The 10,329-nt window shown below is 37.0% G+C and overlaps 1 pseudogene; it reads right to left on the reverse strand.

Moving 5' to 3' along the window:
• Window positions 1-1,272: 1,272 nt before the first annotated feature.
• Window positions 1,273-7,247, reverse strand: LOC116193869 (annotated as a pseudogene).
• Window positions 7,248-10,329: the final 3,082 nt, after the last annotated feature.

The following is a 10,329-nucleotide window of genomic DNA, read 5'->3' on the forward strand; positions in this document are numbered from 1 at the left end:
ACGATTATGCTCCTTTGTTCTTCTTACATCGTAAGGAGCGACCCCAATACGAAGGAAGTGTACGCATTTTGCAACCCCAATCATTATAAAGAGGGTGATCCTTATGAAGAGTCAGCCGATTGGGTTACAGGAACTTTGGCGTACAGGACATGGGACTGGGGCTACAACTATTACCTCGCGTCTCCGTATTCAAATGGGTGCCCTTGTTATGGACATGCAGTCTGCAACGGGGCGCTTTTAACTATCGACTGTGAAGATTGCTTGTACGAAATAAAAAGAAGAATGGTTAGTAGATGCCCGCTATCTTATGGGGCGCAATTCCAACTTAAAGATTGTAGAATGAGGTTTGAGCAATATCCATTTATCGAATAATATAGTATGATAGCACTTCAATAATATAATTAAGTTGAATTCGCGCGATAGGGCTTTGCTATCGTCCCTTTGGGGCACCGTTCCTCCGGGCTGTCCGTTCCCCTAAATACCCTTAAATATATATATATATATATATATATTTTTCATTGAGGGGTATCGAACGATCCTTGGTGAGGGACAGAGTCCCGAAGGTAAGTAGAAATTAAATTCTCTCAGGTGTGATATTGCGTGTTTCATTTTCACTATGCCATCATGTGCTTGGCCTTGAAATAAAGCTAATTACGATTGTGTACTTTCTATTAAATCATATCAAGCCTCTTTCATCGAATTAGCTAATTCTAGGTTTGTTGGCATTGTTTGTTTGCAGTTATACCGGAGGTTTCAAGCAAGTAATAGGAGCTGTCTATTGTGACTTGTAGAGGCATAACCGAGTTAAGCCTATTAGCAAATGGTTCGAGCCTGACTCAATGAAAACTCGAACATGGCTCAATCTAAAGATGGATTATCTAACACCCCTTTATCACTCCATATATAACTCTCAATCCAAATATGCTGTCTGTAATAATATATACGTAGATAGATAGTATGTTAGACTTATGTCATCATATATAGGACGAGTCAGAAGAACAGTTTACACTATACACATATAAAACCAACCACAAGGGACATTTGCAACGGGACTACAATCTGCGTCAACAGACGAATTCACCTTTTATTATCTTGACTGCTCAATTGTATGTATTATACGCTGCACGTATCTAATAATTATAGAACAATCTTTCATTTGGAGGGTTTTGGAGAGGAAAGGATTATAAGAATTTTCAACGGAAATTCTCAATTTGAATGGAGGAATTTTTTAACAATATGATACTTTTTCCTCCTAATATTCTCAACCCGAGCCCCTCCATCCAAGCAATTCCTCAAATGACAAGGCAGATTTTTTTTGAAAGTATAATAAAGGCATCAAGGACTACCAGACTTAATTGGAAATGCGGGGCGGATATGAAGACGGTTCATATGACAATTTCTCATTGTGGATCAGTAAATCCCAATCAAACCGATTGATGAGATTGTGCATGAAGACGAGGATATGAAGACGGGCAAACTCTTTCCCCAGACACATTCTCGGTCCCCTTCCAAAAGGCACATAGGAAAAGGTAGGAGGTCCCGTGCCCTCAAATCTTGATTCATCAAATTCCATATGGTTTGGATAACAGGTCGGATCATTGTGCGTGTAGGCAGCAATCCAGCATAGCTGTTGGTCATGCACAACATTAAAGAACGAAAACAAATAATGCTCGGTGTTATACAAATTATAATCTCTCATATAGTTGGAAAAGAATTTTTTTGCTCTCATTTCAATCATGAAGGTTGGTTTTAATTTGTTTGTACCTTCCAGCCCTTAGGAATGGTGTAACCTTCGAAAGTGATGTCGACCAATGCCTCTCTGAAGGTACTAGTAGAAGGAGGAGCGATCCTCAGGACTTCGCATACAACATTCCATGAGTATTTCATTCTCTGCAAGTCGTCCCAACTTAGCAACTCTCCCGGTGCCTTTGATGCTGCAACCTCCCTTTGCTCTGGTGAGAAATTAGTTAAAAAATGTTCATCAATAATTTGTTCTTTCTTTTTTTTTTTTTCGATAAAGAACTGAAGAAATGGTTTGATTGTTGATGATAACGTGAATGCGTCCATACTGTAATTCAGATTACAGAAACATGAAGCTAGAAGATGAGCTAACCCCGTTGGACTTTCTCGTGGACTCTAGGCTGCTCGCTGAGACGCAGAGGTCGTCATGTTGTGCCCTGCAAAGAGTAAGACCAACATTTCATTTGCGATGTCCACCTCTGGCATCAACTTCCCATTTTCGTCCGCGTTCACAAGGAAGTATGACCGAATATCCTGCACGGGAGATGCCACATTCCTGTCCAGCTCAACCCTCCTCTGCCTCAGGACCTCCTTATTGTGTTTGCTGAAGTCATGGCGCGATGGAACCGGGTCCCAGGAATGTTCAGAGGGAGATCTCCCATCCCCTCGAGGAAAATGTTGAATTGGAAAAGGAGTCCTGAGATGAGCTCCGGTTCAATTTTGCTCATTAACAGCCGACACATGACCTCAACAGTGCAAAGTTTCATGGACGGCAAGACCTGCACCTCCCCTTTTCCTTCATTGATCAATCGATGAGAGCATCCGTTAGTACACCCCAGGAGTGGAAGCTAAAACTTCACAAATAACTAATTAGTATGAATGCACAATTGAACATGCCGATCAAAATGAATGTTAAAGAGGTTCTCTAAATTAGTGAACTAGCTCTCTGTTGCTCAACAGTTTGTTCTTCCTGAAAAATTGATGTCGAAGGAGAGTAAAAGTAGTTCAAAGTTCTTAAAAGTCAACGAGTTATATTGGTTGCATCATGTATCTAATTTTCTGAAATAGATATGAAAGGGACAACCACCACTAGGTTTTTTTTTTTTTTCTCTTTTCAGCATGTACCACATGATATTCGAAAACTTAATTAGAAGCACAATAGATCCGATTAATTCAAGTTTAAGTCGGGTTGGTCAACTAAAAGATAAAACTCTTCAAATTGTAGATTTTTTCCATTTACGAAACTCGAATAAAAAATCCCAACTCCTAAAGACCCAAAAACAATAACGAGATTAGACAAAAAAGAAGGGGCGACTCTGTTGAAATTATGTTTCCTATCCGATAAGGATTTTGTTATATTCTTAAATATTTAAATTGAAAATTTTCTCTTAGGGTTTAGTGATATTTGTAGAATATCTTTAGAATATTTTAAAAGAAAAATATCTTAGAATTATTTTAGGATGTCTTTGATATATTGAAAGGGTATGGTGTTTATTTAAAGGGGAGGGTCTTGTATCAAAATACGGTCGTGACATTAGGAAATCACGAGTAATTCTTTCGACTTTACTCTCTTGGAGTCTCTAGAGTCATCGTGGTCATGGATAGATCACCCGGGTTCGGGTCCATAAGCAGTGACAATTGCCTTATAAAGACTCGCTTTCGCTACGACTCCGGTGGGTTCCCTTAACCAAGCCACTGCTTATGAGTCGTCGACTCATTTTGTAGAATGAGATAGCAATAGGAACTGAGAGGATTATGATGCTCATCTTGGGTTTGATTTAGTAATGGAGGCTGGAAAAAACAAATTTGATGTCGTAATTTCTTGTTTATCGATCTAATAAAATCTCTTTATTTTTATCTGTTGATATTTTCCTCAATTTAAAGATTTTACCATGTATATCACGATATTCATTGTTCTGACTTCTCCATTACATTCCTCTAATTGAACCTTCTCACCAGTTTGAACTAACCCGCCTAGCTTGGCTGAAACACTGGCTTTGTGTTTAAAATGAAAACCCGGAAAAGGGAGTCTGGGGTAGAAGTATTCCCTTATTCATGACCAAGAGTTTTTTGGTATAATTTTCATTGGTGGGATTTTTTTTATCCTTATTTTCCCTATTCTAGCCCATAGGTTTCGTTCGTAATTGGAAAAAAAAAAAGGGGTTTATTTCAGTTCAGTTTCAGATTATGCATTGAGAGTTAGAATCGCACACTAAAAAAAAATTAAGTAGAAACCACAAATTTATTAAGTAATTGGGTCCATCATACTATTAGCATGAGCTTTTAGATTAAAATGGGTCTAATCACGTGAAATTTTTTTACATGATATCATGAGTTACACGTTCACGGGAAGTCATATCCGCCAAGTATAATCTAGTGTCAAGAGCAGCCAAAGTGAGATTCCTATTTAACTTGAGAGTGAAACTCCTGCTAGATCTCTTGTAACTTATTTCCAATGCTAATAGGGATATATACAGGATTTTAGGATATATTTCGGAAATATTTAATTATTGATGGTCTTGAATCATTTTATATGAGAAGGGATAAGCCTTGTACAATCAAGTTGTGAGAGTGGGAAATCACAGGGATACTCTCGGATTATTTATGGTGTTGAAAAATTCACGGATTATTCTCATTTGATTCAATAAGATTCGTAAAGTAAGAAAGTTGTGAGAATTGAGAGGAATGTGAGGGTTTCTTCTCGAATTGGTTCTTATGACATGGCTCAGAGATCGGAGTGCAATTTTCGATTTATTAATCCAGTGGAATCTCTCTACTTTGTTCGTAAATATTTCTCTCGATTTGAGAGTATCACCACGTAAATCCCGATGTTCATTGTTCTTATTTCTCAGTTATTACTCTAATTCGATACTCTTCCTAACAAATACATGAAAAAAATTAAATAAACAATAACATGTTTATAAAAAAAAAATTGGGTCCGTCATCCCATCAACTTGAGTTTTTTGAGTTTGATAAGAGTTAAACCAATCGTAAGTTTAGTATAAATTTATTTAGCAAAAAAATAAAAGTTTAGTAAAAATTTTACAATTACCTTGCCAATGTGTCTCGAGGTAGCCACGCGTAATCTCATCCATTGTGGGGACACACTTCTTCAACAAGTTGTGTTAAAGAAACCGGCAACGATGAGCTTCTTCCGGACCCTAGCCTCATCACCGCTCATGAAAACCAACGACCGCCCCGACAACCGGCGGATTGGGGCAGGAAACCAATGCCCCACCTTCTTACCCTCCTTGGAGAATAGGAACTTGTTTCCAGCGGACCCGCACAGGAACACCATTGGCTCACCGAACACGCAGGTCCTAAACATCGTCGAACCGTACCTCTCTACTCGATCTCTAACAAATTTATCAGGGCATCCTTCCCAATTCGCTCGGAGGAACTCCATCATCTCACCCACGAGTGGCCATCCGAACCTGCCCGGTGGGAGGTTCCGGCGTGCCATTTTGGTTCTTATGAGAAGTAAGGAAGGGACGAGGAGGAGGAGAGCTAATGTTGGAACCAATAGCTCCCATGGCAATTCGGTAAAAATAACAGGCAGGGAACTTACATAAATTATATAAATAAAGTAATAATGGCGGGCAATTTGCTTATCTAAAAAAAATGAAAATAAAATATAATAGGAAGGCTATTTAATTTTTTTTTTATAGAACCCGTGTTTTTCTGGGTTTTCCTATCCTATGCTGTAATCAATAATCAATAATTTGTTACTAAAATTAATGTACTTCTCATTAATGCAAGAACTCTAACCTTGTAAGGTCTAGTTACCCTAAGTCCCTCACCAACAAAGGTGATGGCCTAATCGTTTCAAACTTATTCCCATGTGATTTAGTAACCCCAAAATCCTGGGTTCGACTCCCCTTTATGCATTTGGTAAAAAACATTTGTTAAATATTTGCTCAATTCACCTTATATGTTCGTGGTTGAATACGAGAGTTCCAACATTACATAGTGGGGGCGGCAAAATTGTCATCACTGCAGCCCATAATTTTAATTGTAAAAAAAAAGGTTAAATGCACTTTGCCTCCCGACTTATGAGGTGAAATTAGATTTGCCTCCTGACCTATGAAATTTGGAAGAGTGCGCCCTCACCTAATCCAAAAATAAGCGATGTGACTCTCAAACCAAATTTTGGTCAAAATTCCGGCCAAAAGAAGTTTTCAGAAATTGATTATCATTAATCTGACCATAAATTGGTCTTCCTTTTTCCCAGTGACTCCAAACGTTCACCTCTGCCCCGGAAAACCAATTATAAGATACACTCTGCGATATAGGATTATATATATATATATTTATCATGCAAGCATAAATTTGTTGATATGCTTCTTTTCATTTGAATATGATTATCACATATTTTACATTTTAGAAATACATAGGACTTAAGAGTAAAGTGTTCAGCTAGATTTTAGACTAGACGAATAAACAATATTATATTAGATTACTTGGAATTCACGGAGCTCCGATAGTTAACCGGGCGAAACTCGGACATCCAAGTCATCAAATATATATATATATATATATATTATGTAGTGGATATAGAAAATTAGTCATAATTACAAATTTATTAGTCAAAATTGATTTTCTTTTTTTTCATGAGGAATCTGAAATTATGAATTATTTTATTCAGTAGCCATTGCTCGTTTTCGTAATTAGGAGCTGAGATTTCTCGGAGCTACAACATTAATTGATTAAGGAAAACTTGTTTTGGCCGGAATTTTGATCGGAATTTGGTCTGGGAGTCACATTACTTATTTTTGGATTAGGTGAGGGGGCACTCTGTCAAATTTCATAAGTTATGGGGCAAATCTAATTTCACCTCATAAGTCGGGAGACAAAGTGCATTTAACCCAAAAAAAAATTGATGGACCAAACACTAGACCCCATTTACTCTTACCAAATAAATCCTTAACATATAATACAAACAACACACAATACTTAGAAAGAAAATTGCGCCAAAATCTTGGCACAAAATGTCCGGAATCCCCCCCCCCCCCCCCCCCCCCCCCCCCCCCCCCCCCCCCCCCCCGAAGAGAAAAGAGAGAGACTTGTGGAATAACTCATATGCCAACAAGAATATTATTTAGGCCAAAATCCCCATAAGGAAGTCAAAGTGAAAAAAATATCTTCTAATTATATATCGTGTGTTGTGTTTTGTGTGTTGTCCTCCTAGCGTTGTACAATGCAAACATTTCATTTGAATGCATAATCAAGGTATAAACCGAGCCACATATGTTTTCTGGAAAATTTCGAGATACGAAAAAATACACTTAAAAATTTTACAATAATTTATTTAAACAATTATTACGGGTCTGTGGCAACCTAATATTGCCATGAGTCCCTCCCTTTTTTTATTATCTTTTTACATTTTAAATCTTATTTATTTATTTTCAAAGCAATTCTTTTAGTAATGAGAGGTTTCGGTTTTGCCCATTACCTGCGGCCCTCTTCACCACGCTACAAGTCCACAGGACATGTAAGTTCGACGACATATCCCATGCATTTTGCCCAAAGAGGAGCATTTTTCTATATAGTTTCAGGAAATATTCTATACTTATTTCTCTTCAATTCCCTCCATTATGATTTCTATATATTAAATTGTTTCTTTATAATTTAATAAAAAAAGGATTTGTCATAAAAATTATTGGAAATTAAAATGGCAAAACTTGGGAGAATGTGCGGTTTTATGTTATGTATTTTTATAAGTTGTTATACTTATTAAATTCAAGTCATTCTGAAAATATTGTATGAAATAAATTTACACTTGATATTATTAGTATGAATGGTCATAGATGGGATTTTATTTTGCTTCAACCACAATTCATTTATATAGAAAAGTGCAGTATTAGAAACATGTCTCATACAAAAATAAACTATGCTGTAGATTATGTTCGTCTCAAATAATATATCAAAATCCCAAAAAAAAAACACACATTAAAATAACTTGTATATTTTTAAGAGAAAAATGAATAAGAATGCAATATAAGAAGAGACTCTACAAAACAAAGGAATGGATAGAAGTAAGGATCATATAAATTGCTAAAGACAAAGACAGGAAAAGAATTTGGTTTTCTTTTTTTTCATATTTAGTCCTAAATGCAATTTTTGGGGGCTCCATGTTTAGATTTAGTTCATGGTTATGCCGAAATTTTGAAATAAACTATTCATAGGCATTGGATCTATAATATAGATAATATTTTGGATCGAAATTCATTCCGTGAATGATTGCTTAAAATTTATAAGCATATAACATGTTATTAGTGTAATCAAAAACTTAATTAGCCATAATAAGTCACAAAATTGAACGATAATTCAAATAGCTATTTGGACAAATAGAATACTATCAAATTAACTGAATTTCATTAGTGTAAGAACTTGAAAATTCAAACCGAAACAAAGGCGAAACCGAAATATACGAGAGAGAGCCAAGTCCTGTGTTAGACACAAACCCCTTGAAATAGAATTATCCCCTCCTGGATGCTTGAGGTTACGTGGACAATCGTTTTCCAGGATAAAACGGCAACAAGCGAAGCAGCAGCACAAACAGCAACGCTTCAGCGAACTCGAAGAGAAGCGTGAACACTTTTGAGGTCGAATTTTCTTCTATTTTCCAATCGGCTACAGGAAACAATGGAAGGCAGGAGGCTTTTTCTCTTGTTCTCTTTCCTTTTTGCCGTGTGCCCCTTTTATAGACTATGGGATCCATACTTCCATGACTCTTCTTATTCTCCTTTTATAGGGAATAACTCACATATATTCAATATATATGTTAATGGTATTTGATTATTCATGAATGCAATCCATTCATTTCTTGTAACTGCCAAGAAAATCAAGAGTCATTAGCTCGTGAGCAATTTCCTCATTCACCCATTAGCCATAATTTCCAACAATCCCCCACATGAATGGAAATTATTTTGTTTCGACTCGTAGATAGTATGCACCAGTTGAACCTGTATAGGATAGGTAGGTATTACCACCCTTGAACCTTCCCTTGTGAAAATGCATGTACTTTACTAGCAGTCCAATAGACACGAAGTCCTTGAATTGCTCCGCTGTTTTGTGTAAAGATATCACACACCTCACACAAGAGTCAACTGACTTCCTTCGGTTCTCATAGTTGTGTCCATTTTTTTGCCATGGAACACCATTCTGGTTCTGCGAGAGTTTCTGAAGAATTAAGTCCATAAAAATTCTCCTCTAAAGCGACCCCACTTCTCTCTCACATAGGTGATTTCACATATCATTAAAGCAATTTAGATTGCTAGCCTTATCCGTTTATCACTGTTTCATCAAGGAATGGTCCAGGGATTTTCTCCCCCACAGTGATTTAATTCGGTTCTATAACTTGGTTGTCCCATTGAACCTAGATCTTGGGATCTCCAGTCAGCTAGGTTGGGTGTCCGCTATAAAACTTTTCCTCTAATGGACTTTAGACCCATTCCCTTTGACAACTTCTCAAACTGCTCTTTACTTAACCCTTTGGTTAGCGGATCCGCTATATTATCCTTTAACCGCACGTAGTCAATAGAGATAATTTCAGTTGAGATCAGTTGTCTAATGGTGTTGTGTCTACGACGTATATGTCTAGACTTACCATTATATATATTACTTTGTGCCCTTCCAATTGCTGTTTGACTGTCCATTGAGGAATGTCCTCTAGAAAATGACGTAGCCATTCAGCTTCTTCTCCACATTTATCAAGAGCAATAAACTCAGATTCCATTGTGGACCTAGCGATAACAGTTTGTTTCGAGAACTTCCATGAAACTGCTGCACCTGCTAGTGTGAACACATATCCACTAGTGGATTTCGAATCCGTTATATCAGATATCTAGTTCGCATCACTGTATCCCTCTAGGACAGCTGGATATCTGGTATAGTGCAGCCCGTAATCTCGAGTGTATCTAAGGTATTTGGGTACCTTGACAATTGCCTTCCAATGGTCTCCACTCGGATTACTCGTATATCTACTGAGTCTACTAACCGAGTATGCAATATCAGGCCTAGTACAACTTATCAGATACATCAGACTTCCAATGACCTGCGAGTATTCTAACTGAGAAATGCTCTCTTTTCTATTCTTTGATAGATGAAGATTATTGTCTATTGGAGTCTTTGAAATTCCAGAATCATTTTTGGTAAATTTTTCCAGAATTTTATCTATGTAGTGTGATTGACTCAAAATTAGCCCATTTGATGTTCACATGATTTTAATTCCTAAAATCACATCAGCGAGTCCAATATCTTTCATGTCAAATCTCGAATTCAGCATATTCTTCGTAGATTTGATTATTCTGTCATCACTACCAACAATGAGTATGTCATCCACGTAGAGACATAAAATGATGTAACCATTTTCTGTCTCCTTAATGTATACACATTTATTGCACTCATTGATCTTAAATCCTTTGGAAATCATTGCATTATCGAATTTTTCGTGCCACTGTTTTGGCGCTTGTTTCAACCCATACAATGATTTGACCAATTTACAGACTTTCCTTTCTTTTCCTGGAGCCACGAACCCCTCGGGTTGTTCCATATAGATTTCTTCATCTAAATCTCCATTTAGAAAAG

This window comes from Punica granatum, chromosome 2 (assembly GCF_007655135.1).
Source record: "Punica granatum isolate Tunisia-2019 chromosome 2, ASM765513v2, whole genome shotgun sequence".
Taxonomy (NCBI): domain Eukaryota; kingdom Viridiplantae; phylum Streptophyta; class Magnoliopsida; order Myrtales; family Lythraceae; genus Punica; species Punica granatum.